This window comes from Ambystoma mexicanum, assembly GCF_040938575.1.
Source record: "Ambystoma mexicanum isolate Mex_15411 chromosome 12 unlocalized genomic scaffold, UKY_AmexF1_1 Mex_chr12_unloc.1, whole genome shotgun sequence".
NCBI lineage: Eukaryota > Metazoa > Chordata > Amphibia > Caudata > Ambystomatidae > Ambystoma > Ambystoma mexicanum.
Genome location: NW_027182322.1, coordinates 14587394 through 14604877, shown reverse-complemented (window position 1 = coordinate 14604877; position 17484 = coordinate 14587394). Strand labels below are relative to the sequence as shown.

At 46.3% G+C, this 17484-nt stretch overlaps 10 non-coding genes across 10 annotated transcripts; all 10 read left to right on the top strand.

Moving 5' to 3' along the window:
* Positions 1-1364: 1364 nt before the first annotated feature.
* TRNAA-UGC (transfer RNA alanine (anticodon UGC)) lies at positions 1365-1436 on the top strand. The gene has a single exon. It is a non-coding gene; the product is annotated as a tRNA-Ala (tRNA).
* A 264-nt stretch (positions 1437-1700) lies between these two features.
* TRNAA-CGC (transfer RNA alanine (anticodon CGC)) lies at positions 1701-1772 on the top strand. Its single transcript has one exon. It is a non-coding gene; the product is annotated as a tRNA-Ala (tRNA).
* A 2384-nt stretch (positions 1773-4156) lies between these two features.
* On the top strand, positions 4157-4228 carry TRNAA-CGC (transfer RNA alanine (anticodon CGC)). The gene has a single exon. It is a non-coding gene; the product is annotated as a tRNA-Ala (tRNA).
* Positions 4229-6284: 2056 nt separating this feature from the next.
* On the top strand, positions 6285-6356 carry TRNAA-UGC (transfer RNA alanine (anticodon UGC)). The gene has a single exon. It is a non-coding gene; the product is annotated as a tRNA-Ala (tRNA).
* Positions 6357-6620: 264 nt separating this feature from the next.
* Positions 6621-6692, top strand: TRNAA-CGC (transfer RNA alanine (anticodon CGC)). The gene has a single exon. It is a non-coding gene; the product is annotated as a tRNA-Ala (tRNA).
* Positions 6693-9076: 2384 nt separating this feature from the next.
* TRNAA-CGC (transfer RNA alanine (anticodon CGC)) lies at positions 9077-9148 on the top strand. Its single transcript has one exon. It is a non-coding gene; the product is annotated as a tRNA-Ala (tRNA).
* Positions 9149-11532: 2384 nt separating this feature from the next.
* On the top strand, positions 11533-11604 carry TRNAA-CGC (transfer RNA alanine (anticodon CGC)). Its single transcript has one exon. It is a non-coding gene; the product is annotated as a tRNA-Ala (tRNA).
* Positions 11605-13692: 2088 nt separating this feature from the next.
* Positions 13693-13764, top strand: TRNAA-UGC (transfer RNA alanine (anticodon UGC)). Its single transcript has one exon. It is a non-coding gene; the product is annotated as a tRNA-Ala (tRNA).
* A 264-nt stretch (positions 13765-14028) lies between these two features.
* Positions 14029-14100, top strand: TRNAA-CGC (transfer RNA alanine (anticodon CGC)). Its single transcript has one exon. It is a non-coding gene; the product is annotated as a tRNA-Ala (tRNA).
* A 2384-nt stretch (positions 14101-16484) lies between these two features.
* Positions 16485-16556, top strand: TRNAA-CGC (transfer RNA alanine (anticodon CGC)). Its single transcript has one exon. It is a non-coding gene; the product is annotated as a tRNA-Ala (tRNA).
* Positions 16557-17484: the final 928 nt, after the last annotated feature.

Here is a 17484-nt window from a genome sequence, read left to right as displayed (position 1 = left end):
ACTCAGTGGTAGAGCACATACTTGGGAAATATGAGGCCACAGGTTCGATCCCAGGCATCTCCATGTGATATTTTTCCTCAATTGTGGGCTTTTTATCCTGTACATAGGAATTAGGATGATGTGTTCTTTTGCCATACTAAATCCTGTTCCTGAACGTCTTCTCTTTGGAGCCGATGATTGTGGACATGCACGGTGCACCATGCTTCAGTGTGATGTCTGCTTTTTTCATTGGAAGCCTGTTAGCCTGATCTCTTACCGGGACGACACAAGGCAGACTCGTTCAGACAGAGGGGCATTGGCTGAGAATAGTGTCTCCACCGGTCCCCCTGCTAGGCAGTGGTGTCATTCTGAGGTGCTGTGCACGCTCACCAACTATCACCCCCTCTGACCTTTCCCACCGCAGAACACCCTGAATGCATTCAGCGGGTTATGCTTCATTCTAGGGCTGCAATGGATCGCCTAGTGGCAAAACCAATGGAAGCACCATTGACCTTCCGCAGAATTCCACTGCTTGTCTGCCTAGAGAAGCGACATCTGCCGAGTGTGCTATGGACACTCATGACGGCAGAGCTATAGAGTGGTGGGTCCACGTTGCTTTCCACTAGCCAGCAAATACAGAAGGACATCCGAAAGAGGTGTCAGTCTATCCAGCAACATTTGTGGGCTTTCGGCTGGAGGAATTCCTGCACGAAATGGTGCTATCTCATTTTTGGTGTTTGAAGACATACATATATATATATATATATATATATATATATATATATATATATATATATATATATATATATATATTTATTTTTTCTCCATAACTACACTTCTCAAATCTGGGGCATCTATCCGAGATGGCCGTGTCACATTATGTGATGTCTCAGGCACCAACGTGATGAGATCGACCTGGCGCTTTAACTTTGTCATTGTAAGTAGTAAGATGTAATTTGGCAGCTGTCATGTTTTTTCATATGCACTACTGCAAACCCCTTTCCTTACTTAGCCCACTCCCTCCTGAAGCTTCTAGGTGTGATGAGGAAGTGTCCTCTCAGCGGGGGTGTAGCTCAGTGGTAGAGCGCATGCTTTGCATGTATGAGGACCCGGGGCATTTCCACTTGTTTCTCTTTTTGACTGTCATATGATCTCTATCCACTAGATGGCCCTTTGAGCACAGTAATCCTCTGGTGGAAATCTTCCCTTGGAAGTCATCTCTTATGGAGAAGCAAAATGCACACTGCTTCAGTGTGACCATGAGGTTTTCCATTCTTGCTCCAGTTTTCCCTGCTCTTTTGCTAGTGCTTCACTCGGCAGAATGTTTTGACCAGAAGAGTTCTCCCTGAAAATTATGTCTGCAGGACAGACACACTGCATACCGAGGGGATGTAGCTCAGTGGTAGAGCACTTGCTTTGCATGTATGAGGCCCCGGGTCCAATCCCTGGCATCTCCAATTGTTTCCCTTTTTTTGACTGTCATATGGTCTCTGTCCACTAGATGGCTCTTTGATCACGGTAATCCTCTGGTGGAATACTTCCCCTGGAAGTCATCTCTTATGGAGAAGCATAATGCACACTGCTTCAGTGTGACCATGTGCTTTTCCAGTCTTGCTCCCGTTTTCCCTGGTCTTTTGCTAGTGCTTCAGTTGGCAGCATATTTTGACCAGAAGAATTCTCCCAGGAAAAGATGTCTGCAGGACAGACTCACCACACACCGAGGGGATGTAGCTCAGTGGTAGAGCACATGCTTCGCATGTATGAGGTCCCGGGTTCAGTCCCCGACATCTCCATTTGCATAAACATCAGTGTGATTTTGTCCCGGTTATTTTGTATTTCACACTGCAACTCGGGCCATGATTATAGGATCATCGACATTCATATCTATTTGTCTGAGAAAACGCTGGTGCCCGTATCGCAAACCTGCCTGTAATATATCAGTGAGGTTTGCGTCCCTGCCAGTGTCAACATCCTGTATGCCTTCACAATCACTACAAATAGAAATGCACAGAGAGTACCATCACACCACAGTTTTAACCGTGCAGAATCGTGAAAGGATTGGCATTGCCTTGCGTTTCTTTTCAGTCGATTGTTTTGGTTCCGAATGGATAGCTCCACCATTGTACCTTTGTAGCATATGATGGCTAGCTTTAAAAATAATTTGTTTTCACTGGATGTGGCCACATATGTACCTCTGTTGTCAACCTAAGTTGATCAGGTTCTGTAACTTGTTAGTTTTGAGCTGGAATATGCTACCAGCTCTGCTGCTGGGGGCCTATCTTCGGCTTCTAAAAGCAAAAGCCTTGAACATATTGATATTTTTCATAAGTTGATCAGGGGGATTACAGGGGGGGCAGCTTTTCTGCATGTTTCTATGGACAACCAGACACAGGTGGCTCTAAAATGAAGTCCGCCATTTGGAAACTCCAATTCGACAGTTACCATCAGTTCTGGGCGCTGTTAGTCCCAAGCAGCCAGCCAGTATCTGGTAGATTTCATAGGTCTTTGCTGGCAGCAGGGCTGTAACTCAGTGGTAGAGCACATGCTTTGGAAGTATGAGGCCACAGGTTCGATCCCCGGCATCTCCATATGATATGTTTCCTCAAGTGTTGGCTTTTTCCTGTACATGGGAATTAGGATGATGTGTTCTTTTGCCATACTAAATCCTGTTGCTGAACGTCTTCTCTTTGGAGCCGATGATTGTGGACATGCACGGTGCACCATGCTTCAGTGTGATGTCTGCTTTTTTCATTGGAAGCCTGTTAGCCTGATCTCTTACCGGGATGACACAAGGCAGACTCGTTCAGACAGAGGGGCATTGGCTGAAAATAGTGTCTCCACCGGTCCCCCTGCTAGGCAGTGGTATCATTCTGAGGTGCTGTGCACGCTCACCAACTATCACCCCCTCTGACCTTTCCCACCGCAGAACACCCTGAATGCATTCAGCGGGTTATGCTTCATTCTAGGGCTGCAATGGATCGCCTAGTGGCAAAACCAATGGAAGCACCATTGACTTCCGCAGAATTCCACTGCTTGTCTGCCTAGAGAAGCGACATCTGCCGAGTGTGCTAGGGACACTCATGACGGCAGAGCTATAGAGTGGTGGGTCCACGTTGCTTTCCACTAGCCAGCAAATACAGAAGGACATCCGAAAGAGGTGTCAGTCTATCCAGCAACATTTGTGGGCTTTCGGCTGGAGGAATTCCTGCGCGAAATGGTGCTATCTCATTTTTGGTGTTTGAAGACATACATATATATATATATATATATTTATTTTTTCTCCATAACTACACTTCTCAAATCTGGGGCATCTATCCGAGATGGCTGTGTCACATTATGTGATGTCTCAGGCACCAACGTGATGAGATCGACCTGGCGCTTTAACTTTGTCATTGTAAGTAGTAAGATGTAATTTGGCAGTTGTCATGTTTTTTCATATGCACTACTGCAAACCCCTTTCCTTACTTAGCCCACTCCCTCCTGAAGCTTTTAGGTGTGATGAGGAAGTGTCCTCTCAGCGGGGATGTAGCTCAGTGGTAGAGCGCATGCTTTGCATGTATGAGGACCTGGGGCATTTCCACTTGTTTCTCTTTTTGACTGTCATATGATCTCTATCCACTAGATGGCCCTTTGAGCACAGTAATCCTCTGGTGGAAATCTTCCCCTGGAAGTCATCTCTTATGGAGAAGCAAAATGCACACTGCTTCAGTGTGACCATGAGGTTTTCCATTCTTGCTCCAGTTTTCCCTGCTCTTTTGCTAGTGCTTCACTCGGCAGAATGTTTTGACCAGAAGAGTTCTCCCTGAAAATTATGTCTGCGGGACAGACACACTGCATACCAAGGGGATGTAGCTCAGTGGTAGAGCACTTGCTTTGCATGGATGAGGCCCTGGGTCCAATCCCTGGCATCTCCAATTGTTTCCCTTTTTTTGACTGTCATATGGTCTCTGTCCACTAGATGGCTCTTTGAGCACGGTAATCCTCTGGTGGAATACTTCCCCTGGAAGTCATCTCTTATGGAGAAGCATAATGCACACTGCTTCAGCTGACCATGTGCTTTTCCAGTCTTGCTCCCGTTTTCCCTGGTCTTTTGCTAGTGCTTCAGTTGGCAGCATATTTTAACCGGAAGAATTCTCCCAGGAAAAGATGTCTGCAGGACAGGCCCACTGCACACCGAGGGGATGTAGCTCAGTGGTAGAGCGCATGCTTCGCATGTATGAGGTCCCGGGTTCAATCCCCGGCATCTCCATTTGCATAAACATCAGTGTGATTTTGTCCCGGTTATTTTGTATTTCACACTGCAACTCGGGCCATGATTATAGGATCATCGACATTCATATCTATTTGTCTGAGAAAACGCTGGTGCCCGTATGGCAAACCTGCCTATAATATATCACTGAGGTTTACGTCCCTGCCAGTGTCAACATCCTGTATGCCTTCACAATCACTACAAATAGAAATGCACAGAGAGAACCTTCACACCACAGTTTTAACGGTGCAGAATCGTGAAAGGATTCGCATTGCCTTGCGTTTCTTTTCAGTCGATTGTTTTGGTTCCGAATGTATAGCTCCACCATTGTACCTTTGTAGCATATGATGGCTAGCTTTAAAAATAATTTGTTTTCACTGGATGTGGCCACAGATGTGCCTCTGTTGTCAACCTAAGTCGATCAGGTTCTGTAACTTGTTAGTTTTGAGCTGGAATATCCTACCAGCTCTGCTGCTGGGGCCTATCTCTGGCTTCTAAAAGCAAAAGTCTTGAACATATTGATATTTTTCATTAGTTGGTCAGGGGAATTGCATGGGGGGGCAGCCTTTCTGCATGTTTCTATGGACAACCAGACACAGGTGGCTCTAAAATGAAGTCTGCCATTTGGAAACTCCAATTCGACAGTTACCGTCAGTTCTGGGCGCTGTTAGTCCCAAGCAGCCAGCCAGCATCTGGTAGATTTCACAGTTCCTTGCTGGCAGTGGGGATGTAACTCAGTGGTAGAGCACATACTTGGGAAATATGAGGCCACAGGTTCGATCCCAGGCATCTCCATGTGATATTTTTCCTCAATTGTGGGCTTTTTATCCTGTACATAGGAATTAGGATGATGTGTTCTTTTGCCATACTAAATCCTGTTCCTGAACGTCTTCTCTTTGGAGCCGATGATTGTGGACATGCACGGTGCACCATGCTTCAGTGTGATGTCTGCTTTTTTCATTGGAAGCCTGTTAGCCTGATCTCTTACCGGGACGACACAAGGCAGACTCGTTCAGACAGAGGGGCATTGGCTGAGAATAGTGTCTCCACCGGTCCCCCTGCTAGGCAGTGGTGTCATTCTGAGGTGCTGTGCACGCTCACCAACTATCACCCCCTCTGACCTTTCCCACCGCAGAACACCCTGAATGCATTCAGCGGGTTATGCTTCATTCTAGGGCTGCAATGGATCGCCTAGTGGCAAAACCAATGGAAGCACCATTGACCTTCCGCAGAATTCCACTGCTTGTCTGCCTAGAGAAGCGACATCTGCCGAGTGTGCTATGGACACTCATGACGGCAGAGCTATAGAGTGGTGGGTCCACGTTGCTTTCCACTAGCCAGCAAATACAGAAGGACATCCGAAAGAGGTGTCAGTCTATCCAGCAACATTTGTGGGCTTTCGGCTGGAGGAATTCCTGCACGAAATGGTGCTATCTCATTTTTGGTGTTTGAAGACATACATATATATATATATATATATATATTTATTTTTTCTCCATAACTACACTTCTCAAATCTGGGGCATCTATCCGAGATGGCCGTGTCACATTATGTGATGTCTCAGGCACCAACGTGATGAGATCGACCTGGCGCTTTAACTTTGTCATTGTAAGTAGTAAGATGTAATTTGGCAGCTGTCATGTTTTTTCATATGCACTACTGCAAACCCCTTTCCTTACTTAGCCCACTCCCTCCTGAAGCTTCTAGGTGTGATGAGGAAGTGTCCTCTCAGCGGGGGTGTAGCTCAGTGGTAGAGCGCATGCTTTGCATGTATGAGGACCCGGGGCATTTCCACTTGTTTCTCTTTTTGACTGTCATATGATCTCTATCCACTAGATGGCCCTTTGAGCACAGTAATCCTCTGGTGGAAATCTTCCCTTGGAAGTCATCTCTTATGGAGAAGCAAAATGCACACTGCTTCAGTGTGACCATGAGGTTTTCCATTCTTGCTCCAGTTTTCCCTGCTCTTTTGCTAGTGCTTCACTCGGCAGAATGTTTTGACCAGAAGAGTTCTCCCTGAAAATTATGTCTGCAGGACAGACACACTGCATACCGAGGGGATGTAGCTCAGTGGTAGAGCACTTGCTTTGCATGTATGAGGCCCCGGGTCCAATCCCTGGCATCTCCAATTGTTTCCCTTTTTTTGACTGTCATATGGTCTCTGTCCACTAGATGGCTCTTTGATCACGGTAATCCTCTGGTGGAATACTTCCCCTGGAAGTCATCTCTTATGGAGAAGCATAATGCACACTGCTTCAGTGTGACCATGTGCTTTTCCAGTCTTGCTCCCGTTTTCCCTGGTCTTTTGCTAGTGCTTCAGTTGGCAGCATATTTTGACCAGAAGAATTCTCCCAGGAAAAGATGTCTGCAGGACAGACTCACCACACACCGAGGGGATGTAGCTCAGTGGTAGAGCACATGCTTCGCATGTATGAGGTCCCGGGTTCAGTCCCCGACATCTCCATTTGCATAAACATCAGTGTGATTTTGTCCCGGTTATTTTGTATTTCACACTGCAACTCGGGCCATGATTATAGGATCATCGACATTCATATCTATTTGTCTGAGAAAACGCTGGTGCCCGTATGGCAAACCTGCCTATAATATATCACTGAGGTTTACGTCCCTGCCAGTGTCAACATCCTGTATGCCTTCACAATCACTACAAATAGAAATGCACAGAGAGAACCTTCACACCACAGTTTTAACGGTGCAGAATCGTGAAAGGATTCGCATTGCCTTGCGTTTCTTTTCAGTCGATTGTTTTGGTTCCGAATGTATAGCTCCACCATTGTACCTTTGTAGCATATGATGGCTAGCTTTAAAAATAATTTGTTTTCACTGGATGTGGCCACAGATGTGCCTCTGTTGTCAACCTAAGTCGATCAGGTTCTGTAACTTGTTAGTTTTGAGCTGGAATATCCTACCAGCTCTGCTGCTGGGGCCTATCTCTGGCTTCTAAAAGCAAAAGTCTTGAACATATTGATATTTTTCATTAGTTGGTCAGGGGAATTGCATGGGGGGGCAGCCTTTCTGCATGTTTCTATGGACAACCAGACACAGGTGGCTCTAAAATGAAGTCTGCCATTTGGAAACTCCAATTCGACAGTTACCGTCAGTTCTGGGCGCTGTTAGTCCCAAGCAGCCAGCCAGTATCTGGTAGATTTCATAGGTCTTTGCTGGCAGCAGGGCTGTAACTCAGTGGTAGAGCACATGCTTTGGAAGTATGAGGCCACAGGTTCGATCCCCGGCATCTCCATATGATATGTTTCCTCAAGTGTTGGCTTTTTCCTGTACATGGGAATTAGGATGATGTGTTCTTTTGCCATACTAAATCCTGTTGCTGAACGTCTTCTCTTTGGAGCCGATGATTGTGGACATGCACGGTGCACCATGCTTCAGTGTGATGTCTGCTTTTTTCATTGGAAGCCTGTTAGCCTGATCTCTTACCGGGATGACACAAGGCAGACTCGTTCAGACAGAGGGGCATTGGCTGAAAATAGTGTCTCCACCGGTCCCCCTGCTAGGCAGTGGTATCATTCTGAGGTGCTGTGCACGCTCACCAACTATCACCCCCTCTGACCTTTCCCACCGCAGAACACCCTGAATGCATTCAGCGGGTTATGCTTCATTCTAGGGCTGCAATGGATCGCCTAGTGGCAAAACCAATGGAAGCACCATTGACTTCCGCAGAATTCCACTGCTTGTCTGCCTAGAGAAGCGACATCTGCCGAGTGTGCTAGGGACACTCATGACGGCAGAGCTATAGAGTGGTGGGTCCACGTTGCTTTCCACTAGCCAGCAAATACAGAAGGACATCCGAAAGAGGTGTCAGTCTATCCAGCAACATTTGTGGGCTTTCGGCTGGAGGAATTCCTGCGCGAAATGGTGCTATCTCATTTTTGGTGTTTGAAGACATACATATATATATATATATATATTTATTTTTTCTCCATAACTACACTTCTCAAATCTGGGGCATCTATCCGAGATGGCTGTGTCACATTATGTGATGTCTCAGGCACCAACGTGATGAGATCGACCTGGCGCTTTAACTTTGTCATTGTAAGTAGTAAGATGTAATTTGGCAGTTGTCATGTTTTTTCATATGCACTACTGCAAACCCCTTTCCTTACTTAGCCCACTCCCTCCTGAAGCTTTTAGGTGTGATGAGGAAGTGTCCTCTCAGCGGGGATGTAGCTCAGTGGTAGAGCGCATGCTTTGCATGTATGAGGACCTGGGGCATTTCCACTTGTTTCTCTTTTTGACTGTCATATGATCTCTATCCACTAGATGGCCCTTTGAGCACAGTAATCCTCTGGTGGAAATCTTCCCCTGGAAGTCATCTCTTATGGAGAAGCAAAATGCACACTGCTTCAGTGTGACCATGAGGTTTTCCATTCTTGCTCCAGTTTTCCCTGCTCTTTTGCTAGTGCTTCACTCGGCAGAATGTTTTGACCAGAAGAGTTCTCCCTGAAAATTATGTCTGCGGGACAGACACACTGCATACCAAGGGGATGTAGCTCAGTGGTAGAGCACTTGCTTTGCATGGATGAGGCCCTGGGTCCAATCCCTGGCATCTCCAATTGTTTCCCTTTTTTTGACTGTCATATGGTCTCTGTCCACTAGATGGCTCTTTGAGCACGGTAATCCTCTGGTGGAATACTTCCCCTGGAAGTCATCTCTTATGGAGAAGCATAATGCACACTGCTTCAGCTGACCATGTGCTTTTCCAGTCTTGCTCCCGTTTTCCCTGGTCTTTTGCTAGTGCTTCAGTTGGCAGCATATTTTAACCGGAAGAATTCTCCCAGGAAAAGATGTCTGCAGGACAGGCCCACTGCACACCGAGGGGATGTAGCTCAGTGGTAGAGCGCATGCTTCGCATGTATGAGGTCCCGGGTTCAATCCCCGGCATCTCCATTTGCATAAACATCAGTGTGATTTTGTCCCGGTTATTTTGTATTTCACACTGCAACTCGGGCCATGATTATAGGATCATCGACATTCATATCTATTTGTCTGAGAAAACGCTGGTGCCCGTATGGCAAACCTGCCTATAATATATCACTGAGGTTTACGTCCCTGCCAGTGTCAACATCCTGTATGCCTTCACAATCACTACAAATAGAAATGCACAGAGAGAACCTTCACACCACAGTTTTAACGGTGCAGAATCGTGAAAGGATTCGCATTGCCTTGCGTTTCTTTTCAGTCGATTGTTTTGGTTCCGAATGTATAGCTCCACCATTGTACCTTTGTAGCATATGATGGCTAGCTTTAAAAATAATTTGTTTTCACTGGATGTGGCCACAGATGTGCCTCTGTTGTCAACCTAAGTCGATCAGGTTCTGTAACTTGTTAGTTTTGAGCTGGAATATCCTACCAGCTCTGCTGCTGGGGCCTATCTCTGGCTTCTAAAAGCAAAAGTCTTGAACATATTGATATTTTTCATTAGTTGGTCAGGGGAATTGCATGGGGGGGCAGCCTTTCTGCATGTTTCTATGGACAACCAGACACAGGTGGCTCTAAAATGAAGTCTGCCATTTGGAAACTCCAATTCGACAGTTACCGTCAGTTCTGGGCGCTGTTAGTCCCAAGCAGCCAGCCAGTATCTGGTAGATTTCATAGGTCTTTGCTGGCAGCAGGGCTGTAACTCAGTGGTAGAGCACATGCTTTGGAAGTATGAGGCCACAGGTTCGATCCCCGGCATCTCCATATGATATGTTTCCTCAAGTGTTGGCTTTTTCCTGTACATGGGAATTAGGATGATGTGTTCTTTTGCCATACTAAATCCTGTTGCTGAACGTCTTCTCTTTGGAGCCGATGATTGTGGACATGCACGGTGCACCATGCTTCAGTGTGATGTCTGCTTTTTTCATTGGAAGCCTGTTAGCCTGATCTCTTACCGGGATGACACAAGGCAGACTCGTTCAGACAGAGGGGCATTGGCTGAAAATAGTGTCTCCACCGGTCCCCCTGCTAGGCAGTGGTATCATTCTGAGGTGCTGTGCACGCTCACCAACTATCACCCCCTCTGACCTTTCCCACCGCAGAACACCCTGAATGCATTCAGCGGGTTATGCTTCATTCTAGGGCTGCAATGGATCGCCTAGTGGCAAAACCAATGGAAGCACCATTGACTTCCGCAGAATTCCACTGCTTGTCTGCCTAGAGAAGCGACATCTGCCGAGTGTGCTAGGGACACTCATGACGGCAGAGCTATAGAGTGGTGGGTCCACGTTGCTTTCCACTAGCCAGCAAATACAGAAGGACATCCGAAAGAGGTGTCAGTCTATCCAGCAACATTTGTGGGCTTTCGGCTGGAGGAATTCCTGCGCGAAATGGTGCTATCTCATTTTTGGTGTTTGAAGACATACATATATATATATATATATATTTATTTTTTCTCCATAACTACACTTCTCAAATCTGGGGCATCTATCCGAGATGGCTGTGTCACATTATGTGATGTCTCAGGCACCAACGTGATGAGATCGACCTGGCGCTTTAACTTTGTCATTGTAAGTAGTAAGATGTAATTTGGCAGTTGTCATGTTTTTTCATATGCACTACTGCAAACCCCTTTCCTTACTTAGCCCACTCCCTCCTGAAGCTTTTAGGTGTGATGAGGAAGTGTCCTCTCAGCGGGGATGTAGCTCAGTGGTAGAGCGCATGCTTTGCATGTATGAGGACCTGGGGCATTTCCACTTGTTTCTCTTTTTGACTGTCATATGATCTCTATCCACTAGATGGCCCTTTGAGCACAGTAATCCTCTGGTGGAAATCTTCCCCTGGAAGTCATCTCTTATGGAGAAGCAAAATGCACACTGCTTCAGTGTGACCATGAGGTTTTCCATTCTTGCTCCAGTTTTCCCTGCTCTTTTGCTAGTGCTTCACTCGGCAGAATGTTTTGACCAGAAGAGTTCTCCCTGAAAATTATGTCTGCGGGACAGACACACTGCATACCAAGGGGATGTAGCTCAGTGGTAGAGCACTTGCTTTGCATGGATGAGGCCCTGGGTCCAATCCCTGGCATCTCCAATTGTTTCCCTTTTTTTGACTGTCATATGGTCTCTGTCCACTAGATGGCTCTTTGAGCACGGTAATCCTCTGGTGGAATACTTCCCCTGGAAGTCATCTCTTATGGAGAAGCATAATGCACACTGCTTCAGGTGACCATGTGCTTTTCCAGTCTTGCTCCCGTTTTCCCTGGTCTTTTGCTAGTGCTTCAGTTGGCAGCATATTTTAACCGGAAGAATTCTCCCAGGAAAAGATGTCTGCAGGACAGGCCCACTGCACACCGAGGGGATGTAGCTCAGTGGTAGAGCGCATGCTTCGCATGTATGAGGTCCCGGGTTCAATCCCCGGCATCTCCATTTGCATAAACATCAGTGTGATTTTGTCCCGGTTATTTTGTATTTCACACTGCAACTCGGGCCATGATTATAGGATCATCGACATTCATATCTATTTGTCTGAGAAAACGCTGGTGCCCGTATGGCAAACCTGCCTATAATATATCACTGAGGTTTACGTCCCTGCCAGTGTCAACATCCTGTATGCCTTCACAATCACTACAAATAGAAATGCACAGAGAGAACCTTCACACCACAGTTTTAACGGTGCAGAATCGTGAAAGGATTCGCATTGCCTTGCGTTTCTTTTCAGTCGATTGTTTTGGTTCCGAATGTATAGCTCCACCATTGTACCTTTGTAGCATATGATGGCTAGCTTTAAAAATAATTTGTTTTCACTGGATGTGGCCACAGATGTGCCTCTGTTGTCAACCTAAGTCGATCAGGTTCTGTAACTTGTTAGTTTTGAGCTGGAATATCCTACCAGCTCTGCTGCTGGGGCCTATCTCTGGCTTCTAAAAGCAAAAGTCTTGAACATATTGATATTTTTCATTAGTTGGTCAGGGGAATTGCATGGGGGGGCAGCCTTTCTGCATGTTTCTATGGACAACCAGACACAGGTGGCTCTAAAATGAAGTCTGCCATTTGGAAACTCCAATTCGACAGTTACCGTCAGTTCTGGGCGCTGTTAGTCCCAAGCAGCCAGCCAGCATCTGGTAGATTTCACAGTTCCTTGCTGGCAGTGGGGATGTAACTCAGTGGTAGAGCACATACTTGGGAAATATGAGGCCACAGGTTCGATCCCAGGCATCTCCATGTGATATTTTTCCTCAATTGTGGGCTTTTTATCCTGTACATAGGAATTAGGATGATGTGTTCTTTTGCCATACTAAATCCTGTTCCTGAACGTCTTCTCTTTGGAGCCGATGATTGTGGACATGCACGGTGCACCATGCTTCAGTGTGATGTCTGCTTTTTTCATTGGAAGCCTGTTAGCCTGATCTCTTACCGGGACGACACAAGGCAGACTCGTTCAGACAGAGGGGCATTGGCTGAGAATAGTGTCTCCACCGGTCCCCCTGCTAGGCAGTGGTGTCATTCTGAGGTGCTGTGCACGCTCACCAACTATCACCCCCTCTGACCTTTCCCACCGCAGAACACCCTGAATGCATTCAGCGGGTTATGCTTCATTCTAGGGCTGCAATGGATCGCCTAGTGGCAAAACCAATGGAAGCACCATTGACCTTCCGCAGAATTCCACTGCTTGTCTGCCTAGAGAAGCGACATCTGCCGAGTGTGCTATGGACACTCATGACGGCAGAGCTATAGAGTGGTGGGTCCACGTTGCTTTCCACTAGCCAGCAAATACAGAAGGACATCCGAAAGAGGTGTCAGTCTATCCAGCAACATTTGTGGGCTTTCGGCTGGAGGAATTCCTGCACGAAATGGTGCTATCTCATTTTTGGTGTTTGAAGACATACATATATATATATATATATATATATATATATATATATATATATATATATATATATATTTATTTTTTCTCCATAACTACACTTCTCAAATCTGGGGCATCTATCCGAGATGGCCGTGTCACATTATGTGATGTCTCAGGCACCAACGTGATGAGATCGACCTGGCGCTTTAACTTTGTCATTGTAAGTAGTAAGATGTAATTTGGCAGCTGTCATGTTTTTTCATATGCACTACTGCAAACCCCTTTCCTTACTTAGCCCACTCCCTCCTGAAGCTTCTAGGTGTGATGAGGAAGTGTCCTCTCAGCGGGGGTGTAGCTCAGTGGTAGAGCGCATGCTTTGCATGTATGAGGACCCGGGGCATTTCCACTTGTTTCTCTTTTTGACTGTCATATGATCTCTATCCACTAGATGGCCCTTTGAGCACAGTAATCCTCTGGTGGAAATCTTCCCTTGGAAGTCATCTCTTATGGAGAAGCAAAATGCACACTGCTTCAGTGTGACCATGAGGTTTTCCATTCTTGCTCCAGTTTTCCCTGCTCTTTTGCTAGTGCTTCACTCGGCAGAATGTTTTGACCAGAAGAGTTCTCCCTGAAAATTATGTCTGCAGGACAGACACACTGCATACCGAGGGGATGTAGCTCAGTGGTAGAGCACTTGCTTTGCATGTATGAGGCCCCGGGTCCAATCCCTGGCATCTCCAATTGTTTCCCTTTTTTTGACTGTCATATGGTCTCTGTCCACTAGATGGCTCTTTGATCACGGTAATCCTCTGGTGGAATACTTCCCCTGGAAGTCATCTCTTATGGAGAAGCATAATGCACACTGCTTCAGTGTGACCATGTGCTTTTCCAGTCTTGCTCCCGTTTTCCCTGGTCTTTTGCTAGTGCTTCAGTTGGCAGCATATTTTGACCAGAAGAATTCTCCCAGGAAAAGATGTCTGCAGGACAGACTCACCACACACCGAGGGGATGTAGCTCAGTGGTAGAGCACATGCTTCGCATGTATGAGGTCCCGGGTTCAGTCCCCGACATCTCCATTTGCATAAACATCAGTGTGATTTTGTCCCGGTTATTTTGTATTTCACACTGCAACTCGGGCCATGATTATAGGATCATCGACATTCATATCTATTTGTCTGAGAAAACGCTGGTGCCCGTATCGCAAACCTGCCTGTAATATATCAGTGAGGTTTGCGTCCCTGCCAGTGTCAACATCCTGTATGCCTTCACAATCACTACAAATAGAAATGCACAGAGAGTACCATCACACCACAGTTTTAACCGTGCAGAATCGTGAAAGGATTGGCATTGCCTTGCGTTTCTTTTCAGTCGATTGTTTTGGTTCCGAATGGATAGCTCCACCATTGTACCTTTGTAGCATATGATGGCTAGCTTTAAAAATAATTTGTTTTCACTGGATGTGGCCACATATGTACCTCTGTTGTCAACCTAAGTTGATCAGGTTCTGTAACTTGTTAGTTTTGAGCTGGAATATGCTACCAGCTCTGCTGCTGGGGGCCTATCTTCGGCTTCTAAAAGCAAAAGCCTTGAACATATTGATATTTTTCATAAGTTGATCAGGGGGATTACAGGGGGGGCAGCTTTTCTGCATGTTTCTATGGACAACCAGACACAGGTGGCTCTAAAATGAAGTCCGCCATTTGGAAACTCCAATTCGACAGTTACCATCAGTTCTGGGCGCTGTTAGTCCCAAGCAGCCAGCCAGTATCTGGTAGATTTCATAGGTCTTTGCTGGCAGCAGGGCTGTAACTCAGTGGTAGAGCACATGCTTTGGAAGTATGAGGCCACAGGTTCGATCCCCGGCATCTCCATATGATATGTTTCCTCAAGTGTTGGCTTTTTCCTGTACATGGGAATTAGGATGATGTGTTCTTTTGCCATACTAAATCCTGTTGCTGAACGTCTTCTCTTTGGAGCCGATGATTGTGGACATGCACGGTGCACCATGCTTCAGTGTGATGTCTGCTTTTTTCATTGGAAGCCTGTTAGCCTGATCTCTTACCGGGATGACACAAGGCAGACTCGTTCAGACAGAGGGGCATTGGCTGAAAATAGTGTCTCCACCGGTCCCCCTGCTAGGCAGTGGTATCATTCTGAGGTGCTGTGCACGCTCACCAACTATCACCCCCTCTGACCTTTCCCACCGCAGAACACCCTGAATGCATTCAGCGGGTTATGCTTCATTCTAGGGCTGCAATGGATCGCCTAGTGGCAAAACCAATGGAAGCACCATTGACTTCCGCAGAATTCCACTGCTTGTCTGCCTAGAGAAGCGACATCTGCCGAGTGTGCTAGGGACACTCATGACGGCAGAGCTATAGAGTGGTGGGTCCACGTTGCTTTCCACTAGCCAGCAAATACAGAAGGACATCCGAAAGAGGTGTCAGTCTATCCAGCAACATTTGTGGGCTTTCGGCTGGAGGAATTCCTGCGCGAAATGGTGCTATCTCATTTTTGGTGTTTGAAGACATACATATATATATATATATATATTTATTTTTTCTCCATAACTACACTTCTCAAATCTGGGGCATCTATCCGAGATGGCTGTGTCACATTATGTGATGTCTCAGGCACCAACGTGATGAGATCGACCTGGCGCTTTAACTTTGTCATTGTAAGTAGTAAGATGTAATTTGGCAGTTGTCATGTTTTTTCATATGCACTACTGCAAACCCCTTTCCTTACTTAGCCCACTCCCTCCTGAAGCTTTTAGGTGTGATGAGGAAGTGTCCTCTCAGCGGGGATGTAGCTCAGTGGTAGAGCGCATGCTTTGCATGTATGAGGACCTGGGGCATTTCCACTTGTTTCTCTTTTTGACTGTCATATGATCTCTATCCACTAGATGGCCCTTTGAGCACAGTAATCCTCTGGTGGAAATCTTCCCCTGGAAGTCATCTCTTATGGAGAAGCAAAATGCACACTGCTTCAGTGTGACCATGAGGTTTTCCATTCTTGCTCCAGTTTTCCCTGCTCTTTTGCTAGTGCTTCACTCGGCAGAATGTTTTGACCAGAAGAGTTCTCCCTGAAAATTATGTCTGCGGGACAGACACACTGCATACCAAGGGGATGTAGCTCAGTGGTAGAGCACTTGCTTTGCATGGATGAGGCCCTGGGTCCAATCCCTGGCATCTCCAATTGTTTCCCTTTTTTTGACTGTCATATGGTCTCTGTCCACTAGATGGCTCTTTGAGCACGGTAATCCTCTGGTGGAATACTTCCCCTGGAAGTCATCTCTTATGGAGAAGCATAATGCACACTGCTTCAGCTGACCATGTGCTTTTCCAGTCTTGCTCCCGTTTTCCCTGGTCTTTTGCTAGTGCTTCAGTTGGCAGCATATTTTAACCGGAAGAATTCTCCCAGGAAAAGATGTCTGCAGGACAGGCCCACCGCACACCGAGGGGATGTAGCTCAGTGGTAGAGCGCATGCTTCGCATGTATGAGGTCCCGGGTTCAATCCCCGGTATCTCCATTTGCATAAACATCAGTGTGATTTTGTCCCGGTTATTTTGTATTTCACACTGCAACTCGGGCCATGATTATAGGATCATCGACATTCATATCTATTTGTCTGAGAAAACGCTGGTGCCCGTATGGCAAACCTGCCTATAATATATCACTGAGGTTTACGTCCCTGCCAGTGTCAACATCCTGTATGCCTTCACAATCACTACAAATAGAAATGCACAGAGAGAACCTTCACACCACAGTTTTAACGGTGCAGAATCGTGAAAGGATTCGCATTGCCTTGCGTTTCTTTTCAGTCGATTGTTTTGGTTCCGAATGTATAGCTCCACCATTGTACCTTTGTAGCATATGATGGCTAGCTTTAAAAATAATTTGTTTTCACTGGATGTGGCCACAGATGTGCCTCTGTTGTCAACCTAAGTCGATCAGGTTCTGTAACTTGTTAGTTTTGAGCTGGAATATCCTACCAGCTCTGCTGCTGGGGCCTATCTCTGGCTTCTAAAAGCAAAAGTCTTGAACATATTGATATTTTTCATTAGTTGGTCAGGGGAATTGCATGGGGGGGCAGCCTTTCTGCATGTTTCTATGGACAACCAGACACAGGTGGCTCTAAAATGAAGTCTGCCATTTGGAAACTCCAATTCGACAGTTACCGTCAGTTCTGGGCGCTGTTAGTCCCAAGCAGCCAGCCAGCATCTGGTAGACTTCACAGTTCCTTGCTGGCAGTGGGGATGTAACTCAGTGGTAGAGCACATACTTGGGAAATATGAGGCCACAGGTTCGATCCCAGGCATCTCCATGTGATATTTTTCCTCAATTGTGGGCTTTTTATCCTGTACATAGGAATTAGGATGATGTGTTCTTTTGCCATACTAAATCCTGTTCCTGAACGTCTTCTCTTTGGAGCCGATGATTGTGGACATGCACGGTGC